The sequence below is a fragment of the Lemur catta genome, chromosome 12, assembly GCF_020740605.2.
Source record: "Lemur catta isolate mLemCat1 chromosome 12, mLemCat1.pri, whole genome shotgun sequence".
In the NCBI taxonomy this organism is placed as follows: domain Eukaryota; kingdom Metazoa; phylum Chordata; class Mammalia; order Primates; family Lemuridae; genus Lemur; species Lemur catta.
In genome coordinates, this window is record NC_059139.1 from 20056924 (window position 1) to 20084735 (window position 27812).

The 27812-nt window shown below is 47.9% G+C and overlaps 1 protein-coding gene across 1 annotated transcript in view; it reads left to right on the forward strand.

Annotated features, from left to right (window-relative positions):
• Positions 1-639: 639 nt before the first annotated feature.
• The window catches only part of LOC123648489 (PDZ domain-containing protein 2-like), a 121358-nt gene continuing 94185 nt past the window's right edge, over positions 640-27812 (forward strand). The window contains exon 1 of the mRNA XM_045566331.1: positions 640-702. The gene's annotated coding sequence lies outside the window, so the exon portion shown is untranslated. The remainder of the gene's footprint in view (positions 703-27812) is intronic.

Here is a 27812-nt window from a genome sequence, read left to right on the forward strand (position 1 = left end):
TGGCCGCTCCACACCATTCTTTGATAAGGCAATTGACAATTTTCTTCATGCTATGTGAAGTGCTAGGCAAAGGCAACTTCCAGTCCCCCAGCTCGCAGTCCTCCACCTAGATGGCGCCCCAAGCCCCGCCCGTATGGAGGTTCTGAGCTGCCGCCTTCTCGACGCGTTCCTCCCAGGATCCCCGCGTTTCCGAAGCGGGCGCACCGGGACTCCAGGTTCACGGAGAGACGCCTTGCCCGCGGTGGGGGCTCGCTCGGGGAAACACCCGCCCACCTCGTTATTCCCGCAGGGGAATCCCCGCCCCCCGTCCCTGTCACTCCAGGAAGGGAGCTCCCGCCCCTCGAATCGACCGGAGGGAGGGAATCCCCGCCCATCCTGGAGGCTCGGCGGATCCCCGGCGCTGCGCTGCGAGGAGCAGGCTCCCAGCTCCGGTGCGTGCCGGCCGCGGGCTCGGGGACGCGGCGGGGCGGTGGCTGCAGGCGCCCGAGGGGCTGCAGGTACCCCAGGGGCCGCAGGCCGAGCCAAAGGCGCCGGGATCGCGCCTTCTGCGGCTGCGGGCGGACCGCGGCGCTGCAGCTCCGGCAGGCGCGGCGGTGGCACCGGCGGTGGCCGCGGTGGCGGCAGCTGCGCGGGGACCCGCCGGGCGGCGCCTGGGTTCGGACGCCGGAGGAGCAGCAGGAGCCTCAGCCCAACCGCGAGCAGGTGAAGCAACCGTCCCGCCGCAGCCCAGGACGTGGGGCTTTGGGTGGGCAGAGGAGGTGGGGAGGCTTGGCACCCACGAAGCCGTGTGTGCCCGGGAAAGTTTAGTGACAAATCCCGGTGTGGGAATCCCAGCCCCGGCAAGGCGATGAGCAGGGGCGCGGAACCCGGTCCCCTGTGGGGCGGCGCAAACTCCTCACGCAGCCGGCCTGGGGCCGGGCGGGCGCGGTGGAGGGTGGAGGGCCGGACAGAACCGGACCGGGATGGCGAGACAGCTGGGGACACGCTGCTGGGGACACTCAGGACAGGGCCGGGAGCCCCTGCCCGGCTGCGCGTCCGATTCCCTATCTTCTTGTCCCCTCCTCCGCCAGAATCGGAGGTAGTCAGGTAATGCGGCCTCAGGCACTGTCTTGGGGACCATCCTCCCTGGCACTTCATTTTTCACCCCCTCCCTGGCCCGGGAAGAGACGCGCGGGGCGAGGGAGTGGTGGGGGCGCGCGAGGAGCAAGGGCATCTTAGGGGTGGTCACTGGCATCTGCCAGGCAGTGGGGAATGTACTGACAGGGACATCCTGCTCTTCCTTTAGTCGAGTTTCTCCTAAAGCCTGGTTCCGTCCCTCTCTCCCTCCCTCTCTCCTTCCCTCTCTCCCTCTCTCTGGTTTGCGTTTGCGTTTTAAATCTTTGGGCTGCTGGTCTTCCCTGCTACTTGGAAAATCCATTAAAGCACAATGCTGAATTGAGCACGGGGAAGGTCCAGGACCCCTGGGAGGAGTTTGCCAGAAGCCTGTCCTCAGCAGCCCTGATCCGTGCAGAGACCTTGATAAGGGACACTGGAGTGTGAAGAGCAGAGGTCTGGCATGGGCTGGTCACAGAGACTGGAATGGCAGGCACGAGGGCATTCCAGAGCTCCAGACCTGTGCTGGGACTGGAGGTTGAGCAGTGTTGGGGGGTGGAGCTGAGTCTGAGTCTGTCCCCTGCAGCTGGCCCAGCCTCATGCCTCCCACAGAGGTGGGGTCCCTTGAGTGGATATGTTTCCCTGACAAATCCTAATGAAACTATTGGAAATGGTGGCTGAGTGGCTGCAGACAGGGATGCCGTGGTCTATCCTTGCAAAGAGCCGTCCTGGACCGTTGGGGCTCCTTCCCCAGGGGGGTCTCCCACACTCAGCTTGCTCTAGGCTTGAGCTTTAAGGGTCTGATATTTCTTCTGGGCCAGCTTTTCTGGTGTGTGACTTCTGGGTGGGGGTCAAGTAGGTACAGGTTGGCAGGTGTGATGTGGGAGTGCTGCGTGTGAGGGCGGAATGTCTCAGAACACACCCCTGGCTGTGGGGGGTGGTTCTGGCTCCATCAGTTCCTTCTTCCATTAGGATGGGCCAAGAGCTGCTGCTCCTATAACAACAGTGTAGCGGTGTGAGTGTGCGGTGCGGGGTAGGTGTAAGAGCAGGGGGTGGCAGATGCTGGGAGAGGAATGATCAGAACCAGGTGAAGTCCATAAATGCACCTCCCTTGACATAGTTAATATGCTCCTGGAAAAATATTGAATTATGCTTTAAATCTATCATCAAAATTGATTTTGTATGCACTTTATGGCAGTTTACTATTTAAGGAAACTTATGAAAATTTCTCTATTCATTTCAATCATTTTATTTTTGGAGTACCTGTGGTTTGCTGTGCTGGAGGCTGCGGGGGGAGGCTTAGGGGTTTCAGGGGATGCGCACAGACGATAGAGGTGCCCTCCCTGCTTTCAGTTTGTCAGTTTCCACCTAGCAGGAGAAGTGAGAGAAGTCTGGGGAGAGCTCTGAGGCAAACCAGTGCACATGAGGCATCCAGTAGGCACCCTATGTTTATTGGATGAAGGAATGAAGGGATAATTGAATGGATAAAGCACCTGAAGAGTGGTCCAAATAAAACATTTTGGGAGTATGGAGAAGAAAGAGGCCACTTTTGATTGCAGGGATCTGACAGGCTTTGTGGAGGGGTCCTAGGTAGAAGACAGGCATGCTGAGAGATTGATCCTGGGTTAGGATGTGGGCCTTAGGGGTAGGATGGGAGAAGAGGCTTAACTGAGGACTCAGACAAGCTTAGTTCTCCAGATGGTGGGGAGATGTGTGGGATTTTTGAGCGAGGGATTGTTATAATCAGATATGTGCTTCAGGGTGATTAATCTGATCTCTTACAGAAAGAATTGAGATTGGTGAGAGGGGAGGACTCTGGTGAGAAGGCTGCTGTAATAAGATGGTGGGGAGAGGTAATGAGGTCTGAACTGGTGGCAGCAGGCTAGGAAGAAAAAGACTCAGCAGACATGGACTTGAGGTGTGGGCATTGGTTGGATTAGGAGTTCTTTGGAGAAACAAAGATCACCCGCAGGTTATGAGCATGAGTGTGCAGTGGACTGAAACAGGCAGTTTGGAGTTTTAACATTCGACAAACCAGAAACCTGGAGAAATCCGTCTCGACTTCTCTTTCTCACTCCTTCCACATCTAATCAGTGGCTGAGGTCTATTGATTACTTCTCCTTGTAAAACCCATCAGGAGCTCCCAGGATCTGTGGGATAAATTTCAAATCTATGTGCCCTTGAAACTTTTCTCTTGCTGTGTCTCCCAACACACACACACACACACACACACACACACACACACACACACGTGTGAGGTGTAGACCTTCTGACCTGCCTTGCTCGCTGTTGGGTGGCATTGGTAGAGTGGGCTCCTGGAATATGCTTTCTCCTCAAGTCCCCTGATGAACTGCTTCTTATTCTTCCAGATATAGCTCAAGGGCCTCCTCTGTGAACTCTCTGCTGCTCTCTGCCAAGACACGTTGAACAGTCCTTGTTTGACCATCCGTCTGCCCCTGCATGGCCCTGTTAGCTCACTCACCATGCTGCCCTGGCCTTGTGTCTCTGGGACTTGTCTGGTGGGCTGGGCAAGGTAACACAGAGCGATGGATACTCCCATGGCTTAGATCATGGGGGCCTGAGGGACTCAGACCATGGTGGTGGGGGCATCTCTGTTGGAAGGTGGCCCCAGGTCCCTCCTATTGCACCAAGTGCAGGGGAAAAATTCCGAAGATGATGAACCTGCAGTAGGTCAGGACCAAATCCCAAAAGAGGTAAATCTCTTTAAGAGGACAGACTTGGAGACTCAACAGTTTTTAACCTCTTTCTTCTGCCCTTAGAAGTGTCCCCACAGTACCAAGCAGGATGCCAAGGTCAGAGTTGTGTTTCAGGGGTGGGACGAGCTGGGCTGGCAAGCCCCTGAGGGGGGCGGGCGGACAGGCGAAGGGGCAGGACTGTCTCAGTAGAGTGATAGGAAAAGGCCACTGACCAAGGTAGGGGGTGGGGAGGGAAGAGACCAGAGACAATCAAGGGCAAGTTCAGGGAAAGGAAAAAGCTGGCCTTTGCCTTTCCTGGAAGGCAGGAGGGAAGTGGAGGTTGGGTGAGACGCTTGGAAGAGGAAAGCAGAGAGGCTTCTGCCATGAACCAGGGACACGGGGTGTGGCTGGAGGGTTGGGGAAAGGGACTGCAGTGCTACTGCCTCCCTGTGGAGGCCAAGCCAGCGTCTGGCACCGGCTCAGGCAGCTGGGAGGGAAAGGAAGGATTCCTGAGTTGGGCTCCGAGACTTTGGCTGGAATCCTGGCAGTGCAGAGAACGTCTTGCTTGCCAGATCATTCGATCGGAGCCTCCATTTGCTCATGTGTAAAATTGCCATAATAGCTACTTCACAGGTCATTCTTAGGAGAAGAGGTACTGAGGTGTGTATGTAAGTCCCTCAATGACAGGGCCTGGTGCATAGTTGGTCTTTTTGAATAGTGTGTTGAGAAATGCATAACCCTCTCACCAAAGTCAGGGAGGGCCCGGTTGAATGGAGAAGGTAGGACTTTTTAGCAGACTGGTCCAAAGCTTTCCTTCAGCTTTGGATAAAAAGCGCTGGACTTCTCTGAGCAGTTTGGTCTCCCTGTTCACACCCTAATGAATCTTTCACAATGTCTATCTTTTCATCTGTTGGCTTGTTGCAGTGGCTACATCTGTATTTCTTATGCAAACACCCTTTTGCTGGGTGCAAAGCAGGGAGAGCCTGACTGGGCTCCCCTGTCCTCTGTAGTTGGGAAGGGGACCATCATTCATACTTGCTAATTCCTGCATTTGAGGAAGCTGAGGCCCAGAAAAGCAGAGAACTTGCCCCATTAGACAACAGGAGCTAGAGTCACAGTGTACAGTTGCTTGCTTGGGAAACTGTTGTCTTTCAATGGCAACGGTATTGGCAAAGGTGCAGGTGGGCAAGGAAGAATTAAAGATCTGCAATCCTCTTTGGTTTTATTAATGAGTCTTTGATTATACTTGGAAAGATTAACTAAATATTCTCATGTATTAGTGAAGAGGGAAAGAAAAAGAGCCCTTAAATGGATTTACTAAACACTCAGTGGATAGGTGCTAAATTAAATGAAATTGGGGGGAAATGCAAAGAATTTTTTTAAGGAAATAGAAGTATAGAATCATTTGGAAATTTTTCTCAAATTATTCTTTATTTTCCACCTGGATGGTCTATGTATAGATTATGTTGTCCTTTGGACATATGCATAGATTACATAGAAAATGATAGATCTTTTTATGGCATTTAAAAATTTGAAGCTCTTGATCTCATAATATATATTCTAGAAATAGAAAAAAGATGGAATTGGGAAAGAATGCATTTTCCATTGGTTCTGGGGAGAATGGGGATTTGAAGCCAGGTAGGTTGTCTGATTTAATCTGTCTGAAAGCTGAAGAGTTCTGCCACTCTATTTACAAATGCGTTCAAGAAAACACTGGGAGCATTTCCGGTTTGAAAACCCAATAGTGGGAGAGGTTCTTTGTGGTCTGATAAGGAGCCGGAGCCAAGAGATGGCTTGCTAAGGCACTAAGTGCAGAGAAGACACATTTGTCTTTTTAAGTCTCTCCAACTCCAGGAAGAGGCCTGCCCCTGGCCGTGGCCTCTCTTGGATGCCAGTAGCATCTTATCCACCTCATACTCTCGATGGGGCCAGGAAACAGTCCCCATCCTGCGAGATCCTGGCTGCCCCATGCATGTGCTGCTCCACGCATGAGTTACCTACAGGAATACCTTCTGAATGAACAATGACTGAGTATTCACTTGCAGAAAATCAAAAACTTAAGATTCTTAACTCTCTTTATGAAGCCATCGAATGAAACCAGATAGCATTGAACATCTGGCCGATGAAGTTATTCTTGGATTATTTGTTTTTAGGTTATAAAGTGTTTCTGTGGCTCATCAAGCCCTCCAGGACACGTGAAGAGGTTTTGGAGAAGCAGCATTGGGGCACTGACTTCACAGCAAAGAGGATTAATTTGCACACAAGATTGTTGCAAGCTCTGGTTGAAATAATAGCAAGCAGATAGGGAAGTATCATTGTCAGAAGCAGCCTGAAATGCCTAGATATCCACAGGAGGATTAAAAAAAAAAAAATCACAAATTTGGAAGGATCTGAAAGTCCTTGAAAGGGCATTATCCAATCTCTTGCCTTCAGGGTGAAATAAATTTAACTCATTCCAGATAAGGATCTGTGGTGTTTTAACAGCTTCTGAGGAGGGGCTTCCAAGGTATGTTTGGCCCTTAACAGAACGAGGCCCCAGACTGGGTTCTTTGAGGTGTGTTTTAGCAGGAGAGGAAACAGGTTTGAGAGGAGCCACTCCTGGCCTTGTTTTTTATCAGTGCTTGGACACCTCTAGTACTTGGCTTTGTAAGCACTAGACTTTAACTCTGCTAGCTCAACCAAATCATCCAAGTTAACACACACACCCTGTTGTCCTGGCCTCAGGAGAGAGATCATCCTGCTTTGCTAAAAATAAAGACGGCACTCAGACAATGCAGGATAGGATTCCTATGAGGCAGTGATAAGAGTTGTGCTAGGAGGAGGGTGGGGGAGACAGTAATTTTGGATCACATCACGATGTACTCAGTAGAGGTGGAGGGGGTGGGGAACTGGGCTGCCCTGCAGGGGAAGCCACCGGCATCCAGAGGCAGCTGGTGGGAAGAGAGCAGGTGCCAGGGAACTTTGTGCTCCTGGGTCCCCTCTTGCTGTGGTCACTCCTAGGGAGATCTCGGGATACTTAGTGGGAGACAGAGTCAACACCTACTCCTTTGTCCCTTTCACCAAAGGCTGGCACTTTCCCCATGCCTGTCTAAGGTGAACCTGGCTTGTCTTGTTTACACATCCTGGGATGCTACTGTAATTTTAATACTCCGGAAGTTTCTGGGGAGTAGAGAGGCAAGTATATTTTGGGTTAGCTGTAATACCTTGGGTTGGTGTGTACAAGTTTGAACCCCCTAATGCCGCTCACCCCTGAGGAGTTTCAGTGACTTGGCCACTAGAAGTGTCTTCTTGATGCTGCTTATGTTTGCATACAGGTGATCAAACGTAATCACAAACTCTCTTCTAGTCTTCGAACATTTTTTTTTCTGCACCTAAGAAGATGAGAATGGAGCCAAGTTTAATAAAGCAAGATGTCAATAAACTCTTGACATTTTTGTGTGTTGGCCAATGGACACTTACAAAATGTCTGATTTCGGCTGTGTTTCAGTTCGATCCTCCTCCCCACACACACTTTTTGGCACAGTGTATTTTATAGAGATTTGGGTAAAACTAGATTGTGCTATATGGGTCTCCTGGTGAAGAAAATTCACTTCCAAGGCTGAAGCAGCCATGCAAATGTTATTACAAAATTACTCAGCACACAAAATTGGTGTAGCTTCCCTCCAGTTAGCCGCTGCCCACTCTCCACTCCTACCCCCGCCCTGGTCACCGTATTCCCAACATCATTAGACTAAAAGAAGAGACAGCTGTCCCCAGAAAATGTGCTCCGAGCGTCCTCATCAGCGTGGATTCTCAAGAGAGAGCAGGCGGTGAGTTGGCTTGACGAGAGGAAGGTACTGGAAAGGATCATGTTAACCTCTCCCTGGACCTACTACTCATCTTTGAAGACCCCAGCAGATGGAAGGCTTGTTGATTTCTCTATTGGTAACTGCCGTGGCACAGCAGTGGTCAGTGTCTTTGGCACCTGGGAGACACACGTGGCACCTGTGTACCCTTCCCGCCTTCTGGTCCCTCCCCTGCTCTGCTTCATGGGCACCATCTTTACTGGGAAGATCTCTGAAGACTGCCTTTTCCCTGTGCTCTTCAGGATCCAGGACAATGCCTAGTACATGGGTAAAAATTAAAATTGAATGTTCACTGTTTAGCAGCTGTTCTAGACACTTCACACATAGTAACTCATTTAATTCTCATAACTTAATGAGGTCCATACTGTTATTATGCCCATATTAGTTTCCTAAAGCACAAACTTGGTGGCTTAACACAACAGAATCTTATTCTCTCACAGTTCTAAAGGTCAGAAGTCTAAAATCGAGGCACTGGCAGGGCCGAGCTCCCTCTGGAAGCTCTAGGGCAGAATCCTTCCTTGCCTCTTCCAGCCACTGGAAGCTGATGACGTTCCCTGTGGCTGCTTCCCTCCAGTCTGTGCCTCTGTCTTCTTTTCTGTGTGTCCATGTCTTCTCTCATGTCTGCATGTCTCTATCTTGTTTCTTATAAGGACATTTGTCATCAGACACCCAGAGAATCCAGGATGATCCCAATGTGAGATTTTTAATTTAATTACATCCACAAAAACACTTTTGCCAACTAAGGACATGTTTTCAGGTTCTGAAATGTGAACGTATCTTTTTGGGAGCCACCATTCAACCCACTACATCCCCTTTTGTAGATGGAGAAAGGGTGGTGCACTGTGGTTAAGCACATTCTCCAAGGCTACACAGCTAAGAGTTGGTGGAACTGGAATTTAAATACGGCAGCCTGGCTCTAGAGCTCGCATTCTGGACCACTCTTGCCTACTGCCCCTCAGTAAATATGCTCACTGATTGTTTATGGTATGAATGGATGGCAGAATGGGTGGGTAGATAGATGGATAAAAAGATGCTGATCACAATAGGTGGCCAACATTCTCCTACCCAAGGTATTGAAAATAATAACAACTAATATTCATTGTCTTATGCTGTTGTGCCAGGACATGACCTTGGGTCCTCTTTTTTGCCTATTTTAGGGAGATCTCAGCTATTTCAAGGTTTTTTGCCTACCATCTATGGGCTATTGCCTTCCAAATTTATGTCTTTAGCCTTGACCTCCACTGCCCCCACTGCCTAGTTACCATCTCCATATGGGTGTGTTATAGGTGTCTCAAACCTAACGTGACAAAATGGAAGCCTTGATATTTCTCCTTCGAGGTAAGTTCTTTCCTCCTCCTCCCATCTCAATAAATGGCACTACCATCCACCCAAATGCTCATCCCTGAATCTAGAAATCACCCTTCATTCTTCTCTTTTCTTGACACCCTGCATCCAAATCCACGGGTAGGTCCTGTTGGCCCTTCTTCTGTGTCTGCCCTCTTTGCCCCACCTCCATGGCGTCACCCTAGTGAAAGTCAGCGCTGCCTTGTCCCGGGACCCGTCCTGCAGTCATCTTCTAAGTGGGCCTCCTGAGGGCACTCCTGACCCCTAGTCCTTTCTCCTTTGAGCAGCCAGAGAGGTCTTTTTTCTTTTTTAAGACTTTGTTTTTTTAGAGCAGTTTAGGCTCACAGCCAAAGTGAGAGGAGAGCACAGAGATTTCCCATATACCTCCTGCCTCCACCCAAGTAGAGCCTCCCCCATTATCAACATCCTTCACCAGAGTGGGTCATTTGTTACAATGGATGAACCTGCAGTGACACGTCATTATCACCCAAGTCTGTAGTTTGCGTTAGGGCTCACTCTTGGTGTTGTACATTCTGTGGGTTTGGACAAATGTGCAATGGCACGTATCATAGTATCATACAGACTAGTTTCACTGTCCTAAAAATCTTCCGTGCACCACCTATTCATCCCTCCTCCTCCCTAACCCAGAGGAGTCTTTCTAAAACACAGATCAGGTCATATCACTCCCCAGCTTAAAAATGGAGATGTCTCATTTCCGTTTGAATATGATTCAAGCCCCTTGCCCCAACCCACCACTCCCATGACTTCCTCTCACTGCTCATTGCCCTCACCCTGGGCCCCGACACGCCATCCTTTCAGGTCTGGACACACCAAGTTCTGTCCCTTATCAGGTCTCTTCTGTTTGGAAGCTTCTTCCCCTAGAGCTTCACAGGAACATCTTCTCCAAGATCATATAATCTAAAATGGCTGCTGCCAGATCCTCTATCATATGACTCCTGTTTGGAATAAAATCCTTGCCTTACTCATTTATTGTCTGCCTCAGCTGTTGGAATGTCAGCTCCATTAAAGCAAAGATCTCATCTTGTTTTTTATTTTTGCGTCTAAACATTATTCTGTAAGAGCAAAGACCTTGTCTTGTTTGCGTATCTCAAGTGCTGACCGCAGTGTCTGGTATACAGTAGACAATAAATATCTGTTGAACAAGTTGAACACTTCCAGCATTTCAGGCACCTCTCCCAATTATTCTTATTTGTCAGAGAAGAAACATAGGCTTAGAAAAGTTAAGTGACTTGCTTAAGGTTACATATCTATTAAGAGGTGGAGCAAGAATTTGAATCCAGATCTCTCTGTCTACTGAGCCCGTGTTCCCAGCCGCTATTCCATACAGAATCTCTGAGAAGCAGGAACTGCCCAGAATCCCTACAGCCCCTACAGAGCTCTGAGTTTCCTAATTCATTTTCCTGTTCATAAACCCAGGACACAGATTGTTAACTCACAGGGAAGAAACATACTCACTCAGATTCCCAATGTACTATTTCTCTGAAAAGTGGGCCTGGGACTTCATCTTGAGAAGCTAAGAATTGTCCACTTTGGGACTTTGAGGCTCAAAGCTTTTTCTGATCCACCTTGAGATTTGATCGTTTAAACCCTCTTCCTTTAACCCTTAAAGGAAAGGCAGAGGCCAAGTTGAGTCCTTGTATGCACAGGCAAAATTTATACACATTCAGAAAAAGCTCTGAGGTCTTCCTCCTCCTGGTTTTCCTTTCTGTGGTTTGGTCTTTTCTGCCTCCACATCTCTTCCCAGTTGACAGAGCCCTAGGGTGAGAACACGGACTCCGTTTTCAGATTGGCTGGTAGCAAGATCCTCTCCACTGGGTCTTGCTAACGGATTGGTCCATTTCTTGGTCATTAGCTTTGAGCCAGTTATGAAAAGAGGCAAAGGACAGGTTCTTGCCAGGTGTGAGGCTCGGGGGTTGCAGGCAGGGGAGAGTGAGAAAGCAGCTGTTTGTTTCCTTTCCTGTTGTCGGACCTCCTCTTAAAAATAAGTTCTGTCTTGAGAATTACATCAGCGTCCTGGTAAGTAAACATCAGACAAAAAAACTACTATTTCAGAAAAATAGTAATTTTAAGAATGGCCAAGACCTGCAAATGTAGGTTGGGCTTATATTCATAGAAAGGTCTATAGTGGCTGATTAGTGTATCTGGCAAATACAGCTGCCCGCCTGCAGGAAGGCAGACCTCTGGCCATTTGATACATCATGCTTTGCCTCCGCTGCCGTGAGTGGGGTTTGCTATGGTAACCAGAACTTTGCCCGAGGGTTGTACATGTAAAGTGTCACTCATTGGTAGTACCCTTTATTTTTAGCATAAACCAAAGAGGAGCTGCTCATTGTTCCTGCTAACACGAAGGTGGGTAGTGACAGTGGAGCCTGGGAGGAACTGGGTGTGCTGTTCTGTGGAATATCGCCGCCCACCGCAGTTCTTATTTGTTGGACCAAGAAGTGCTTCTGGATTTCCATTGGTTAAAATCTGCGCTGGAACCTGCGCACTAGGCGAGGTGGACTTGCTATTTTTTATAACTCTTTCTCAACTGCTGTTCTCAACTTCATCTTGATGCAGCGTGTAAGCTTTGCTAACAGTGGTGGTCCTGCAGGTAGGAGGTGGGTAGCTTCCCATAAAGCCATTGAAAACTATGAAAGCTCCGCAAACATTTGAAGGAGGCAGTATTATCCTCTCAACAGGACATTTATTTCTCCCCTAGTGCTTGTCCTTTGTACTCGCTGCCTCCAAACCAACCCTTTTTCTTTTTCACTCCACTAATATTTATTTAGTATGTGTCACATAGAGAAAAGATATTTACACTTTATATTCTATGTGTAGGGAACAGAAATAAATAAAATTCAGATTGCCTTGCATTATCAATTGTATCAAGTAGTTTAACTGTTTTCTGGGCCAGGGGGAGGAAAAATGGAGAAAACATTGCTTCAAGAAGATACTGAGTCTCCTGAACCTCACCCTTGTTGGGGACTTGGAACTGGCCAAGCTCTGCCTTGGCAGATTTGCTGATAGATACACAACTAGGACAGAATAACTCTGCAGCCCTGTAACACTGTGATGCATCAACCGTGGGTTTGGTTGGGAATGTGAACTGCAGTCTGAAGTGAAGCCACGGTCGTTTCTTCAGTTGATATCAGCTGTGAGTCAGAAACACTAGAATGGAAGGTACAGACTATAGACTACATCCTGTTTGATGCTGTGACTCAAGTACCTAGTACAGTGCCTGAACCATAGTAGATCCTTCACGAAGATTTTTCTTTTGAGACAATCTCGCTCTGTCACCCCAGCTAGAGTTCCATGTCATCATCATAGCTCACTGCAACCTCAAACTCCTGGGCTCCAGCAATCCTCCTGCCTCAGCCTCCCAAGCTGCTGTGACTACAGGCGCATGCCATGATGCTGGCTAATTTTTTTATTTTTAGTAGAGACGGGGTATTGCTTGTGCTCAGACTTATCTCAAACTCCTGACCTCAAGCGATCCTCCCACCTCACCCCCCACCCCAGAATGCTAGGATTACCAGCATGAGCTGCCATGCCCGGCCTTCATGAAGGTTTTTTAAATGGATGAAATTACTGTCAGATCACCATGTCTAGGTGGGAGACATGAACCTGGATTATACTTCAGGTCATACTTATAGCTAATCTGTAAAGATCCCCATAGTCTAGAATGGTCCTGCCCTTCACAAACATGTAACCTAATGATGGATACAGGAAGTCTAAGGCAGTGCTGGTTGACTTAGGATGTGTGGGAAGATGAACCTTCTGATAAAAGCATCTTAAGAGTTATCCTTCAATCAACAAATTTTTTTCCAAATGGAAAGATTTCCACTTTACACACTGATCATTTTAGATGATTTCATGAGCTATTTGGAAAATATCACACTTGTACAGCCCCATTCATTCATTCAGTAAATCAGATATTTATTTGAGACCTACTATGTGCTAGATCCTTAGATTCTTATAGCTTGAAGTCCAGAAGCTGAGTCCAGAACATGACCCCCTGGAGAAGTGGTTCTCCCCCCACTGTGCATTACAAACTGCTCTTACCAAGATCCCTTGTGGTGTCCAGATCTGCTAAATCCAGGGACCAATTCTGAGCCTTTTACTTGATCCTTCAAAGCATTTGCCATGCACGGTTCATTCCCTGCCCCCATCCCTTACCCTTGCAGGGCTCCTTACCTTGGCGGTCTGGACACCCCACTCTCCAGGTGTTCCTCCCTGCGCTCCCACCAGCTTTCCTTCCCAGATTTCTTGGCTGTCTCCTCCCTACCCTCTTAATAATGCTGAAGCCGAGGACCCAGTAGTTGCACCTCCTGTGTTTTCTCTATTCAGCTTTATTTTCTCCTTAGCACGTTGTCAGTTCTTTACCATATCACATATTTTTACTGACTAGATTTGCTTTTCTGCCTGCTTCTTTCCATGACAGTGTAAAACTTTGAGGGTATATTTTTGGAGAGGGGGTGTCTATTTGGTTCACTGTTGTATCATCAACATTTAGAACAATACTTGGCTTATATTAGGCACTCAGAAAATATTTGTTGAGAGAATGAATGAGAGTCACTGGTATTTTTAATTTAAATACTGATGCCCCAGGGATTGTGATTTAATTGGTATGAGGTAGAGCCCAAGCACTGGTGTTTTTTGAAAGCTCCCAAGGTGATTCTAAAGTGAAGCCAGGGTTGCAAACCACTGCTTCCAGATCTGAATCTTGTATTGTTTTTCTCTTTCTTGGGATTTTAGCTCTGTGGCATATGTTGGAGCATTCTTAGAAAATCCATTAGTCTCAAAACTTAAATTGCAGTGGATGGTTTTAATGCAATTGGTGCTGTGTGTGATAGCATATTAGGGTTTTAATCGGAGCATCTTGTTAGGGTGGGTGTAGTGGACATCCATCCCTGCATGACCTTGGCTGAACTTTGGTGGGGAGGCACAGACCCCATACTGCAGTCAAGTGTGCTCTTTGTTAAACTTCCCAGTTGAACATCAGACAATATTTGAAGAGTGAGAGGGGGTTTGAATCTGGCTAATTATAAACTTCATTTGCTTAAATGGGCTTATGCATTTATTCCATGCCCCTACCCATAATGTTCTCCTGCCCACCTGCCCACTGTCTAAATTCCACCCATCCCTTAAGGCCTAGAGGAAATAAATCTCTTTCCCTTTGAAAAATCTTCCCTGGCTGTCAGTCTCCTCCAGAACTCCTGGCACCTTCACTTGCTATCCAGAACATGTTGCTTTGTTGGTGAACCTTTTGGTGAAGGTGTCTTTTTTAAACCCTTCCCAGACTGGACTGTAATCTCTCTGAGGGCACTGGGCCATCCTTTTCACCTCTCCATGTCCCCAGCAGCAGGCAGTAAATGATGTTGATGGATTGGTTAAACCTTTCTTGTTTAATGTATTGGCAGCATCTAAGCACCACTGCCTGGGGAAAAGGGATGTCACTGTCGGCATATTAGGGATTATCCCCTTCATAAACACGCTGGCATTGTTCACTCTGCTTTATCGTTGATCTGTATCATTCTCATTTTATATGCTTTTTTTTTTTTAAAGCAACTGAATACATAGCTTTTAAGATTTAAAATCCCAAGCTTTCAGTACCCTGCTTGAAAAAGATGTGCTCAAGAAAGCTCAGATACGATCGCATTTGGCTTTATTTTCAAAATCAGGTTCAAAGAAATTAAATTCAAACTGCCTTTTAGGGGCTGCTGAGAGGAAGCTCTAAGACAGGGCACAGGGGTGCTTTATTATCTGCCCCCCCCCCATTCTATTCCAAGTGTAGTGACTTTCTATTATAGTCTCACTATCAAGTTAACATTCTTCATTTCAACAGCTTGGGAGATCAGGGAACCTGATACACTGGAGTAGGAGGAGGGTTTACAAACTAAGTTCTTAACACCTTTGTGGCCTTTTGAAGCCCTCAGCTTGGGGAAAAGTGATGTCATGGTGAGACAGGAAATGTTATAAGGCTGTAAAATGTCATAAACGTATTTCCATCTGGTCGTAGGTGTATAAGACACAGCAAAGAAAAGCACATTGTGTTTTTATCCAACGGGGAAAAGGTTACTAGGCCAGTATATCATGGGAGAACTGTTGACATAGCGTATCTGGACTTTTCAGCAAGGTATTTGGATGGTCCCCAGTGATGTCTTTGTGGGCAGGATGGAGCAATGGGGACTGGACAGTAGCGGCACGTGGAGGTTTGTAGCTGACCTACTCGATGGGTGATGGGTTGCTGTCCATCCAGAGAGAGCGTTCCAGAGAGAGTCAGGCACAGTTCTGCCACCGGCTTTATCTTGCTCCGGTTCAACATTTTTATCATCGACTTGAATGAAAACGTGGATGACATGTTTATCCCATTTGCTCCTGACCCAGATCTGGGAAGCACAGTGACCTCATTTCACACCAGAGTCAGATTCTAAACAGATCTACAGGAGAGGCCAAGTCTTACAAAAGTCAGCCAAGGGGCCCTAGTGAAGGTCCTGCGTTTGTCTGAAAAACCGACTGCATTATTTCTTCTGGGAGGCTCAGGAGCCTATTGTCACAGCAGCCTTTGTGTAACGATGGAGGCAGTTCGAGGCGGTTCGTGAGACTGTGATCAGCCTGCGTCAGCACCGGGATGTGACTCTTAAAGGTAAACCCGGGTGCAGGGGGCCCAGGGACAGCATTGACCTCAGCGCCAGTCCCACATTTCTGGACCATTGCGTGCTGCTCTGGGCAGCACATGTCTAGAGGCAAGGGTCTGAGATGGGGGAGTCAGTGGGAGAGATTTGCAGGAAAGACTAGCTGCCTTCCGAGCCCTGCCTTTTCCAGCCACACCCCTGTGGGCCATCACTTTGCTACTTTGCCAGTACTCCAGCCTCCCTATCTTCTTTCCTTTAGCTGCCTCCACCCTCCCCGATCTCTACACAAAATAAGTTCAACCACTTGCCTTTCTGCCCCTGTGTCCTGGCTATTAAAGCATTTCTACAAAAGAAAAAAAATCACCCAGCTAGTTGGATTGGCGTAATTGCAGAATAATGGTCTCTGAACTCACGAGACCCCTAGGCTGGCAGACAGATGGACAGTCTGCCTACAGGACCCCGTCCCCCCAGCGTCCACTCTAATGCTTCCCCTCCCCTCCCACCCCACTGGCTCTTCCCTCCCTCTCAGCGAGGGACCTTCATGTTTCCTTCACAGAGACAGGATCAGTGGAAACTGCCCTTCTCCTGCTCTGTCACTTACAAATGTTCTATTTCCACACCCAGCCTGTATTCTTTCCATTCTGTCGCTGAGAAATTTCCCTCCTTTTATCAAAGATTTCCCCAGGAGCTCAGGAGCCTGTCTCCTCTCCCTTCTTTAATGATCGCGTTTGATCACTACATTCTTTCCCTTCCGTCTTTAACCTGTCTCTGTCTGCGTTTCCTGTCCACATAGGTTAAACCTCCCCCCTCCTTAATTAAGACCCTTTGCCCTTGTATCCCTAGCAGCCAAATTACTTGGAAATTTGGTCGCTATTGGCTATTTTCACTTCTTTAATTTCTTATTAATTTCACAACGGACTGTGCAGTCTGATTTCCACTCCCAGCCCTCCAGTGGATGCCTCGCCCGGTCACCAGTGAGCCTCTGCATCTACACCGGGGAGGCTTTCCCACACTTCGGGTGACACTGCTGACCAGTTTCTCTTCTACGAAACACTGTTCTCCTGGCTTATCCAACACCACTTCTCTCCTGGTTTTCCTCCGACATCTTTAAATAATACTTAGACTTATGCTTCTCTCTGAACTCCTTTCCAAGGAGCCCTTTAATTTACTTTTGCACCAACCTTTACTCCCCCTCTGTTTTGTTTGATTGGTTTTATACTTTACTCTTAAACAGAGGTTCTCATCACCCTTGCCCTCCTCCCTGCCCCCAGCCTCATCTTCAACTTCGTTTGAGCCTCATCTTCAACTTCGGCCGCCACCTATATGTACTGATCACTCCCAAATCTGTGCCTTTAGCCACAGCCCTTTTCCTGAGCTCTGAACTCACATGTTCAGTATCTACCTGCAGCTACTCCAGAGCTACATGTCCCAACCCAAGCTCACTACTTTCCCCTTATGAACCTGCTCTTCTTCCTCTGTTCCTTAGCTTGGCCATTGGCACCCTCACCTAACCAGCACCCGCAGATGAGAAGTCAGCCTCATCCCTCCCCTCTCTGTGACTCTGTGCCACAGAGGGATGTTGGCAACTGCTACCAAGTGCCCATGGGATGTTTGCAACTCTTAGCCATTGGATGACCAAATAAAGTGTTTCAGATGCTTTCTTATACAGGACCACTAAGGTTTATTCTCGTTTCTTGTCCAGAAGCCAGAACAAGGACCAAAGCATTGAAGTTAAGGGAAGAGAGACAGCCTCATGCTGGGAAAAAATTTCTCTCTGTTAAACCTGTCTCGAGGTGGACTGCCTGGGTAGCGAGGCTGAGTTTCCTTCCACTGCTGGCATCAAGCAGAGGCTGCAGGACTGATGTGTCAAGATTGGGCTGGGTGACTTCTAAGGCCTCTACCAACTTTGAGATTTAATTCGGCAGGTAGTAAGCCCCTCCTATATACTTTGTCTATGTCACGTCATTTAAGTTTCCTCATAGATTATTAGCCCCATTGTACGGAGAGGAATCTGAAGCTCAGAAGGTCAAGTAATTATCCTAGGATGACCCAGCTGGGCAGTCAGACTTCCAAAGGAGACCTGGTGTTCTCAAAGTCCACTGTTTTTGGTAAGCTACCAACTTCCACTTGGCATTAGAGACAGATGTCAGTTCAGTAGGGTGCAGTGAGCTATATATCCTCATTATTATCTTTGAGGATAATAGAAAGGAGGAATTCTTTGATTCTGAGCCTAAATTTTCCTTTGATATATCCCCGTATTTATTGGTGTATTACCCTTCCCCTTCATTTCTCCAGATACTTTATTATTATAACAAGTACTTCTAATAACCAAATGGAGTTGTGTTCATAGGCCACCACTTCCAGTTTCCAGAGGCTTGGAAAGAAACAAGTGAGAAGGGGTGAACACTTCCATTTAGTTGGAATGGCTTCTAATTAAATGTAGGTCCTAGCTTCAGAGGTTCTGGGCTGCTGCTAAAATAGTGGCCTGTTGTGTGGCTGATGCTAAGGAGTTAAATCCTGGGCTTTCTTTTTCAAACTTGAAAGAAAGGGAGGCGCCATATGCTGTGGGGGGATTGGCTTGAGGCATAGAAAGAACATGTAAACAAATATTTACTCGTTCTAATTTTTGCCTCTACTACAGTGTCCTGGAGGGAACCAGAGATCTGATTAAAACAGGAGATAAGCATCAAAATGGGCCGTCAGCCGAGGACAGTCACTGGGTGAAAGAGAGGAGTCCAAGGGGACAGGTGAGCTCAGGATCTGAAATCCAAGCTGTAGTGACCCGACTTGCAGATAAACTGCAAGTGGTTATTTTTATAGCACCCATTAGCTGCCACTCTCAGAACTGTAAGGAGAACTTATCCTCTTACACACTCTAAGGTATGTGGTTACTTTCTCCATCTTTCGCTGGATCCTGACTTTATTGTTCAAATATACAGAGAACTTTCTTAGCCCGTGAGCTTGGGGGTTAGTCAAGCACTGAGTCATTAAAATTCAGCAATAATTCCTAAGCCTAAGGTTAGACAGAAGTAACCAAACCCTCCATCAGTTTTTTGTTTGTTTGTTTGTTTGTTTCAGAGAGGTTCAGGGGCAAAAATGTAGATGTTGTCATGACACCAGCTGCAGAGAGGAGGATGATGGTAGAGTGGAAAGACTCCTGGTGGACCAGCAGCCAACACTCTGGGCACTGGTCCAGACACTGTCATTCTGGGCTTTGGGCCCCTAGGCGGGGTAGCCAGCCTCTTGAGGTCCTAGTTCCCTCACACTTAGAAGGAAGCAATTGCAGTTAATAATTCTTTTATCTGTAAAAGAAGAAAATGTCCTGACTCACAGTTGGAACTCTGTAATCCACATACTGCCTGCCTTAGTCCTTTCGGGCCACTGTGACAAAAATACCATGAACTAGGTGGCTTATAAACAATACAAATTTATTGCTCACAGATCAGGAGGTTGGAAAATCCAAGGTCAAGACACCAGCAGATTTGCTGCCTGGTGAGGGCCTGCTCTCCAGTTCACAGACGGCACCTTCTTGCTGCGTCCTCCCATGAGGAAGGGGCCAGGCAGCTTTCTGGGGTTCTTTTTATAAGGGCACTAATTTTAATAATGAGAGTTTGCCTTCCTGTCCTAACCACCTCTGCAAAGGCCCTACCTTCTAATACTATCACCTTGTAGATTAGGATTTTGATGTATGAATTTGGGGGGTGGGGATGAAAGACATTCAAGACCATAGCACCACTTGTTACTTGAAAATGATCATTCATTTCCTGCCTCTCACTACGAAAGACCCACGTACATCCACAGTGCCTTCGACCTCACCTTCTGTCCTAGATAAATGAATTCATCTCAATTAAGCAACCAATAAAAAATACCCTGTGTCCGTTAGGAATAACTTCCATAAATATTAAAAGACTTTCAAGGCATGAAAAATTCAATTTCCCTTCCACTGACAATGAGTTCTTCCTCACACTTCATTTTTTATTTATTTTTAAAATTTTCTTTTTGACTCTTAACATTACTCAGTGATCTTCCTCAGACTTTAGAGATTGTCTATCCTAATCCCATTTTTTCTAAATGAACAAATCTAGGCCCAGAGAGGCGAGGCAGCTTTCTAAGCATCACATAGCAAAGACTTTTCTGTAGGAATTTTTCTCACTGTCCCAAATGACAAGATACAGGTACTTGGCATTCAGTGTTTAAAGGAAAATTGTAGTTTAATTTCCAAGAGAGCTATTTTTAAACAGGAGGCCGTTTCACCTTGGAATTTTTCTTGAGAAAGAAAATAATAAACAAGCACACGAGATTTGTCCTTTTAAGCCAGTTTAAGACGTGTGCCTTCTCTGTTGCTGTTGAAATTGGCAGGCCCACATCTTGCAGACAGACTGTTCTGGTCTACTCGGTTAGTTGTTATCCTCAACGCAAATCTGACTCATGGGTGAGATCATGAGAAATCTGGACTATTTTTCTTGATGACTTTTTCTTTCCTATTCCAATTTTCTTTTGCGGTATTTGGCTCTGTACGATGCCCATGCTGGGGAAAAGGAACCTTGAAAGGGTGGTTCCTAGGATGGTGTCTGCTGTCGTATGAATCACAAAACAGCCAGAGCAGGTTTGGCCATGAACTGTTTGTGGCTTTGGTGTGGCAACTTAGGGGTGCGTGTGCATGTATTTGTGTGTGTGTATGCGTGTGTGCACATGCGTCTGTGTGTGAGCGTCATGGCCGTGTGGCAAAGTAAGATGATTTCTGCTTGCTGGGATTTGAGACCTTTTCTAACCAGATGGACTATTTTTATTCAGGGAATGTTTACTTAATGTCCACCTTTTAATGGGTGGTGATAATATAATGGGGACTCTTACCATCTAGAGGAGGTCACCTATTAACAGAATTAAAGAAGTAAATTTTACCTCATCTGTATATTAGGGTAATGATAGCTGCTGTGATAAACCTCCATGTTTTAATGGCTTAACATAACAAAAAATTGTTGCTGTCTCACATAACAGCCTAGTACAGGAGTTCTTGGTCTGCAGGTGGTTCTCTGCGGGGTGATTCAGGGATTCAGATTCTTCCCATCTTGTGTCCCCACAATGTCCTCAGACTGCAAGGACTCTGCCTCCAACTGGTGGAAGGGCAAAGAGACAGTGGGGAGAGGTACATGTACTTCTGAAAATGCCTTGGCTTGGAGGTGGTACACAGCACCTCATCACATTTCATTGGTGAGAACTAACCACAAAGCCCTGCTCAGATGCAAAGGGGGCAGGGAAATGTAGCCCGTGACGAGTCTACACTGTAGAGGGGAAATACATGGAATTTTGGTGTTTGGCGGCTGTTTCTGCTATTGTCTGATAAATACTTTACTAGAGGAAGGTGCAGCTGGGATGCTACACAGGCACGTAGAAGAGGCATCTCATCTGCATTTGGCGGGGAGTCATCACAAATTGTTCCTCGTTTCCCTTCTCTTCCCCTGAGCTTGATTTCACCTCTGCACCTTGCCTCTGTGTGTGTGTGTCTTTCACACCATTCAGATGCCCGTTCCTCTCTCTACAACTTTTCCCCCACTTCACTTGTCCTTCCTCTGGCTAACTCAGTAGTCCGTCAGGGACAAATGTGGAAGGCATTTCACCCAAGAAGCCTTTCCTGAACCCAAAAATCCAGTTTGTGTGTGTGTGTGTGTGTGTGTGTGTGTGTGTGTGTGTGTGTGTATTCTGGCCTTCCATGAAGGCAAAGCAAGGAGCTTTTTATTTATTGGGGTTTAAGACCCCACAGGAAGGCATGTCTGCTAATCAAACATAAGTTTTACATGCATAAACTTCAGCATTCAGAGAGAAGAGAGAGACAAGGAAGCCATAAGGTGGTAGGGGAGTGAGGAAGGGAACTTCACAACCTTGCAGTAGCAGGGAGGTGACAGCAGCAGCCCTTCGGAGGTGGAGAGGCAGCAGGGGCTCCCAGGCCACTGCAGTTCAGAAAACTCTCCAAATGCTGGCCAAGGAGTGGGACACCCAAATCAAGGCAGCGGCTCTGCCTGGGGAAAGCATCCTCTTCAGCCAGGAAGGAGAAGGAGATGCTTATCCAGCCAGCCTCGGTCCCGAAGCGGAAGCTGGAGAGAGTGTGGAATCCTCCAGGGTCAAAGCAATCATGGAATGCATCTTCCTGCTCCAACAGGCCCAGGATCTTATAAAGGAACATGGGGTTTTAATTTTTGGCTATGAGAAATGAACATGTTTCTCCTGTAGCTGAACTTATCTCCTTATTCAAAAAATATTTTCTTGCTAATTATTTTTAATGATCTCAAGGAAAAGTGCCTTCTGCGATTATTTTGACAAGTTCCTACATGCAAGGGGCCTGCTGCTCCTGCATTCATGAGGCGACGGCTGCTTTTACTGTTTAGGTTACCATTAGAGTTACCTAAAAATAGACCCACAAGCTGGGTGCTCAGAAAAATCTTGGCAGGATAGTTTAGGAAGGGGACTGTGTTAACCCAACTGGGACAGAATGCTGTCTGTCTCTCTGTTCTTCGCCACTCCAGTCTGAAGGCTTGGTTTTCTGAAGCCGAGGGCAGGGCCAGTACACCATGGGAGAATAATTTTGCTGTGAGACTAATCATAGAGGCAGAAACTGAAGGCAGAGTATTCAAGTTGTGGGGCAGAACTTGAAGATCGGGTAGAGCAGTGCTTGATTCGCAGCCCCTGAGGAGCCCTGGGACTCTCTGCCTCCCAGGTGGTCCATTGTGTTTCTTGTGATTCCCAGCCCAAGCTCAGACATCATTCATTCACCAAATATGGCTAGAGCACCTGCCGTGTGCCAGCACCCTTCCAGGCACTAGGGGTGCAGGGGTGAGCAAGACACGCAGAGCTCCTGGCCCACTTAGCGCTCACATTCTAGGAGTGGGGACACAGACGCGAAACAGGTAAACTAAAGAACACGTGATGTAACTTCAAGTGGAACCGCGTGCTTCTTGAAGAAAAATAAAGCAGGTTAAGGGGCTACAGAGTGAGGGAGGGGGCTTTGCTAGATAGTATGGTCAGGGAAGGCTGCTCTGAGAAAGTGACATTTGAGTGGAGGCCAGAACAGTGAGAAACTGAGAAGGAACCACAAGTGCAAGGACCCGGCGGGTAGAGCGGGCCGTGCCTTCATCCCGACCGCAGCAACCTTCCCGCCACTGTGCTATCCCTCCCTGTCTCAGGTCACCCCCGAAGGTCCAGCAACGGCTCCCCTGACCCCAGATCACCAGAAGGCAGGAGGCAGTAGGGCTAATGCTGCTTTAGCAATGCTGCTGATACCCGCTCAGGAAGGCAGAAGGGACGTCTGTAGGGAGTGGAGTTTTCTAACAAATTGACTTTTTTACTAGTGCATGCAGAGATGGAGGTGTGCTTTCCATTCTGTACAGGAATTTGCTTTTTGGTGAAAAGGAAGGATTTGACGAACACTAACAACCTTGTGGCCCCTGTTGGGAGAAAGCCATTTGGAAGCTGGTGGAATATCAAACTGCGCCTTTTTGTTCCTGACTTGTGGGTGTTCTGACTTTCAGCAGAGAACTCTGGGCCTCGTTGTCCCATTATAGAGCAACTTTGACCATTGCCTGGAGAACTTCTCAGATCTGGCTAGTTAACAGCAGCTCTGTTGCTAATAAATCCTTTGAAATTTTCTGCCTTGTTGGGGTTTTTATGACATATTTGCATGTCAAGATCGTTTGGATTTTGGAGTTGAGGTCTCTTGCTGTTTCTAGTGTCATAAACAGATAGTAATAACCCGGGAGGGGATTGTGCTCTGGGGCTGTGAGTAGATGAGCTTTAAAAACATCAATCTTATTTGCAGGCAAATATGGCTAATGATAGACTAGGGAAAACAAAATAATTCAAAATCTGCAGTGAATGCTTGGTTATTTCCAAAGGGCTTGCTTTTTAATGAAGTGAAGAATGAAGGATAAGAGAGAAAAAAAAGGGTAGAAACAGCATCCCAGGAGTTTCTTGGTTTTTGTTGTTGTTGTTGTTGTTGTTGTTGTTTTAATAAAAATTAAAACAGGCTAAGGCAGGGGAGCAGCATGGAACCCCACCCCCATGTGGGGCTCGGGCTGGGCCATAGGCCGTGTTCCTGCCTGTGGATCCCTGACTGAAGCAACCTCCACCACAGGGGTTCTCCACCAGGGGCCATTTTTCCCTGGGGGACATTTGGCAATGTCTGGGGACATTTTTGGTGTCAGTGGGGGTGCTGGGGACATCAAGTGAGTGGAGGCCAGGGACAGACAGTGCACAGGACAGCCACCCTCAACAAGCAATTACCCAGCCCCCAATGTCTAGTGGGGATTGGCTCTTGCCACCCTTTCCTAGGAGTTATTTTATCTATAAGTGAAGCCCGAAGGGGCCCTAGAAAGGATCTAATACAAGTCTAAGTTTTACAGGTGGGACTTGTAGGACTTCAGCTATTTGAGTGACTTTCCTAAGTTCATACAACTTTTTAGGAACAGAAAAAAAATGTTAGGAGCTTTTACAAAAGAAGGTGATTTATAGGTTTTTTACATTCTTCTCTTGGATGATGACTTCGTTCATTCACACAAGAACTATTTGTTGAGTGTCTCTTATGTAGCTGGCACTCTGCTACCATCTGTCACCTGAATAAGCATGAAGCCTGCCTAAGATGGACAATAAAATAATAGTAGTAATGTTGAGAACATTTACTGAAGTTTACTCTGAGCCAGGGTTATACTAAATCCATTGTCTCACTAAATCTTCCTCACAACCCTGCAAGCAGGTATGATTACTGTTCCCATTTTACAGGTGACAAAACTGAAGCTCAGGGAGCTTAGGACAGAGCAGGGCTTGGAAGCTGAGCCTTGTTCTATTGGATTCCAGAGCTGGATCTCCTAACCACTGAGCTCACCTCTTTTTCTACATAAGGATTAGAAATTAAATTGTTACCGTTTAGAATGTCTTGACCAAAACTCAAGGGGAGGAAATGTAGCCACGTTCTTCTGGCTCACATTGCTCAGGCCATCAGTGGGTTTTCGCTAATTTTTTGGTTGCTGTTGTTTTTGGACTTTCCAGACATATCTGGACTTTTATTTAACTTCCATAAATACTTATTTTTTTGTGAGTATTTACTGTGCCAGGGAGGTGGGTAAACATGGGGGATTCAGCAATGAGCAGAATACTTGTCTTAGCTTGGGTTCCCCCGAAGCAGACCCTGAGACAGGATTTGGTGCAGGAGGTTTATTTGGGTGCAGAAATGGGGAAGAAGGGAGGTTGCTGACAGGGGCTGAGCTAATGATGTGGCTGTCCCTCTGTGGGTCTCTAAGAGTCTGTATGGAGCACCCCACAGACCCACCCCGCCAAGATACCCAGACTCCAGGTTACCTCTCCACCAGCTCCCTCCCTTACTCCTTCTTTCGGTCCAGGTTGGGTCCAGGTTGTTTCTGAGGGCGGCACTCTCTGACACCTTCCAGGCCAGGGAGCGACCTCAGGGGGAGAGACAGAGTAGGCCAGGGACGAGGACCACGGCATCTGCTGCCATCCATTCCTACCCTCAAGGAACTCACGGTCCTGGGGGGCAGGAGGATGAACAGAATTCACAGGACAGCCAGACAGGAGCAAGATGAGCACGAGGAATGGAGTACAACCAAAAAGAGATGATGGCTTCTTCAGGGGCCGTTAAGGAAGGGTTTTCAGATGAGGTGACATAGGAGGGGTAAGAGCAGATTAAAAATAGCTCCCATCACCAGCAGCTTCCTCATTCTCACCACTAGGACACAGTGTTCTGTGCTGTAGTGTGTTTGCCTGGCCATTTGCTGTCTCAGAGCTTTGGATCCTTCTCTTCCTGTGATTGTCGTGCCAGCATCAGGACCAGGAGCCTGGCGCACTGTGCTCGTAGCAGCGGCGGAACCTCTAACCCATTGTCCTTGACGTTGTGTAGCAAAGAGCCTGGTGCCACTTCCACAGCCCTCCCCATGCACCAGAGCTGACCCTTCTTCAGATCCAGATCACGGTTGTTGCTGGTGTGAAATCTCGGACAAGTGGTCGGCCTGGCCGAGCTTGAGTTTCCTGACGGCCCTCCCAGGGCAGGCTCCCATGGCCTACACTAAAGCTTCTCAATGCAAACTTTGAAAGAAAAAAGCATGCATGCGGATCCCATGGAGAGTTGTTCAAACACAGATTCCTGGGGCCCACCCCACAGGGGCTCTGACTGTGTAGTTGTGGAGTCAGGTTTTGCATTTTAGAGGCTCCCTCCTTTGTTACTGCTTCTGGTCTGAGATCCCCACTTGGAAGAGCAAGTTTCCAGGACTCAAGTCTCTCCCAGATGCTCTTACCTAGATCAGGGGTTCTTGGCCTCATCACTGTCGCCTTCTGTGGCTAGATAATTATTTGTTTGGGGGGCTGCCTGGGCATTGTAGGTTTAGCACTGTCCCTGGGCTCTACCCATTAGGTCTCAGTAGTGACAACAAAAAATGTTTCCAGACATTGCTAGATGTTGCCTGTGAGGCAGAGTCACCCCTGCTTGAGAACCCCTGCCCTAGTTGTTCTAGAAGACCGCTTCTCAGACTTTAATGGATATATGAATCAGCTGGGGGTCTTGTTAAAAATGCAGAATTCAATTTGGTAGGTCTGGGGAGGGGCCTGCGAGCCTGCATTTGTATTGTGCTTCCAGGCAAAGCTGACACTGCTGGTTGGTGGCCACACTCTGAGTGGCTGCAGTCCGCACTCCAGTGATGGAGCTCTTTGGCTGGACTCAAAGGTGTCCCTGCAGGTGCTGGTGACTGGTCAAGTCCCTCTAGTTAGCTCTTATTCCCTGAGGCTAATTACACCTGTGGCTGCTGCTTCCCTTCCCTGCCCCCAATCCCAGCCCCTCCTGCAGCCCCAGCCAGCCTGTCCAGGAAGAAGTTAGCCTTCCTTTGGAAGACACGGTAAGTCTGAGTTTTCCTTTGATGTGCACAAGGATCTCTCTAGGGCCCTCTTGGTACCCAGAGAGCCAACTTTGACCGTTGGAGTCTAGTATTTTCTTAATTTGAATTTTCAAAGGAGAAAATAAGAGGGAGCCTTCCTTATGGATGTTGAGAAGCACAGGTGTGCGAACCTGAAAAATTCTAGGAGGTTTAGAGGAAATTGTCTCTGGGGACAGGGGAGGGGATGATCCTCTGATCCGAAGAAGGAGCCACAGTTATGGAACAGGGAAGCCCTAAGGCAGATGGGGCTGGAGGGTGGGGGGCGGGGGCTCACTTTACGTACCATTGAACCCCAGGAGTTATTCTGGTAATGAAACTCTGTAGACCTCTAGAAATGCTGTCACTTTGCCCATTGTTATTTTTAGCCATTGTCTGTTTCCTATTGTTGGCAACAGGAAAAATTCTTAGGAGACCTTTTCCCCATGGTTTAGTGAGAAGGTTTGAGATAGTTTAGGGAAAGAAATGTGGCCACTGCCCTGGGAAGATTCCAGAAGAAGGCATTGTGGTGCAGGGGAGGAGAAGGGGCAGCTGGTCTCTAAAGGTGGATGGTGGGGCTCCCCACTGGCACGGCTCAGGTGGGAGCTCAGGCTCTTTTCCAGGGCAGCGCTCTTACCTCCCGCCCTGTTTCTGCAGGGCTGTGAGGACAGGCCTGTCCTGTACCTCTGTGGTCCCCAACCCCCGGGCCACAGGCCAGTACCGGTCCGCAGCCTGCTAGGGACCAGGCTGCAGAGCTCCGCCTCCCACCCACTCCCCAGCCCCTGTGTCCATGGAAAGATTATCTTCCATGAAACTTAGGAACAAGGTTGGGAGAGCTCAGCAGGAGGTGAGCGGTGGGCCACTCCCTATGGCTCGCATCACCACCCGAGCTCCGCCTCCCCCCACCCACCTCACCCCTGTCCATGGAAAAATTGTCTTCCATGAAACTGGTCTCTGGTGCCAAAATGGTTGGGGACTGATGCTATACCTGATGGTCCTGTACTGTGGACAGTGCAGAAGTATAGAGTATATGTGCTGGGGCGAGTCCTCCCCACTAGGGTTTCTATGGGGGAATGTGTTTAGAGCTCCAAAATGGAAAGTGCTACCTTGGGACAAGTCCTCTTGCTGGGCTTGGGATGCTGTGTTTGGTGATCCCAACCCAGAACAGGATGTGACCCTACGGCTGTCCAGCAGGAAGAGTGTGTGCCTGAGGAGGGCTGTGGGAAGATTCGTGTGGGGGAGAGAGGGGGGAGAGAGGAGGGAGATTAGTCAGTGCTGCAGACTGAATGTTTG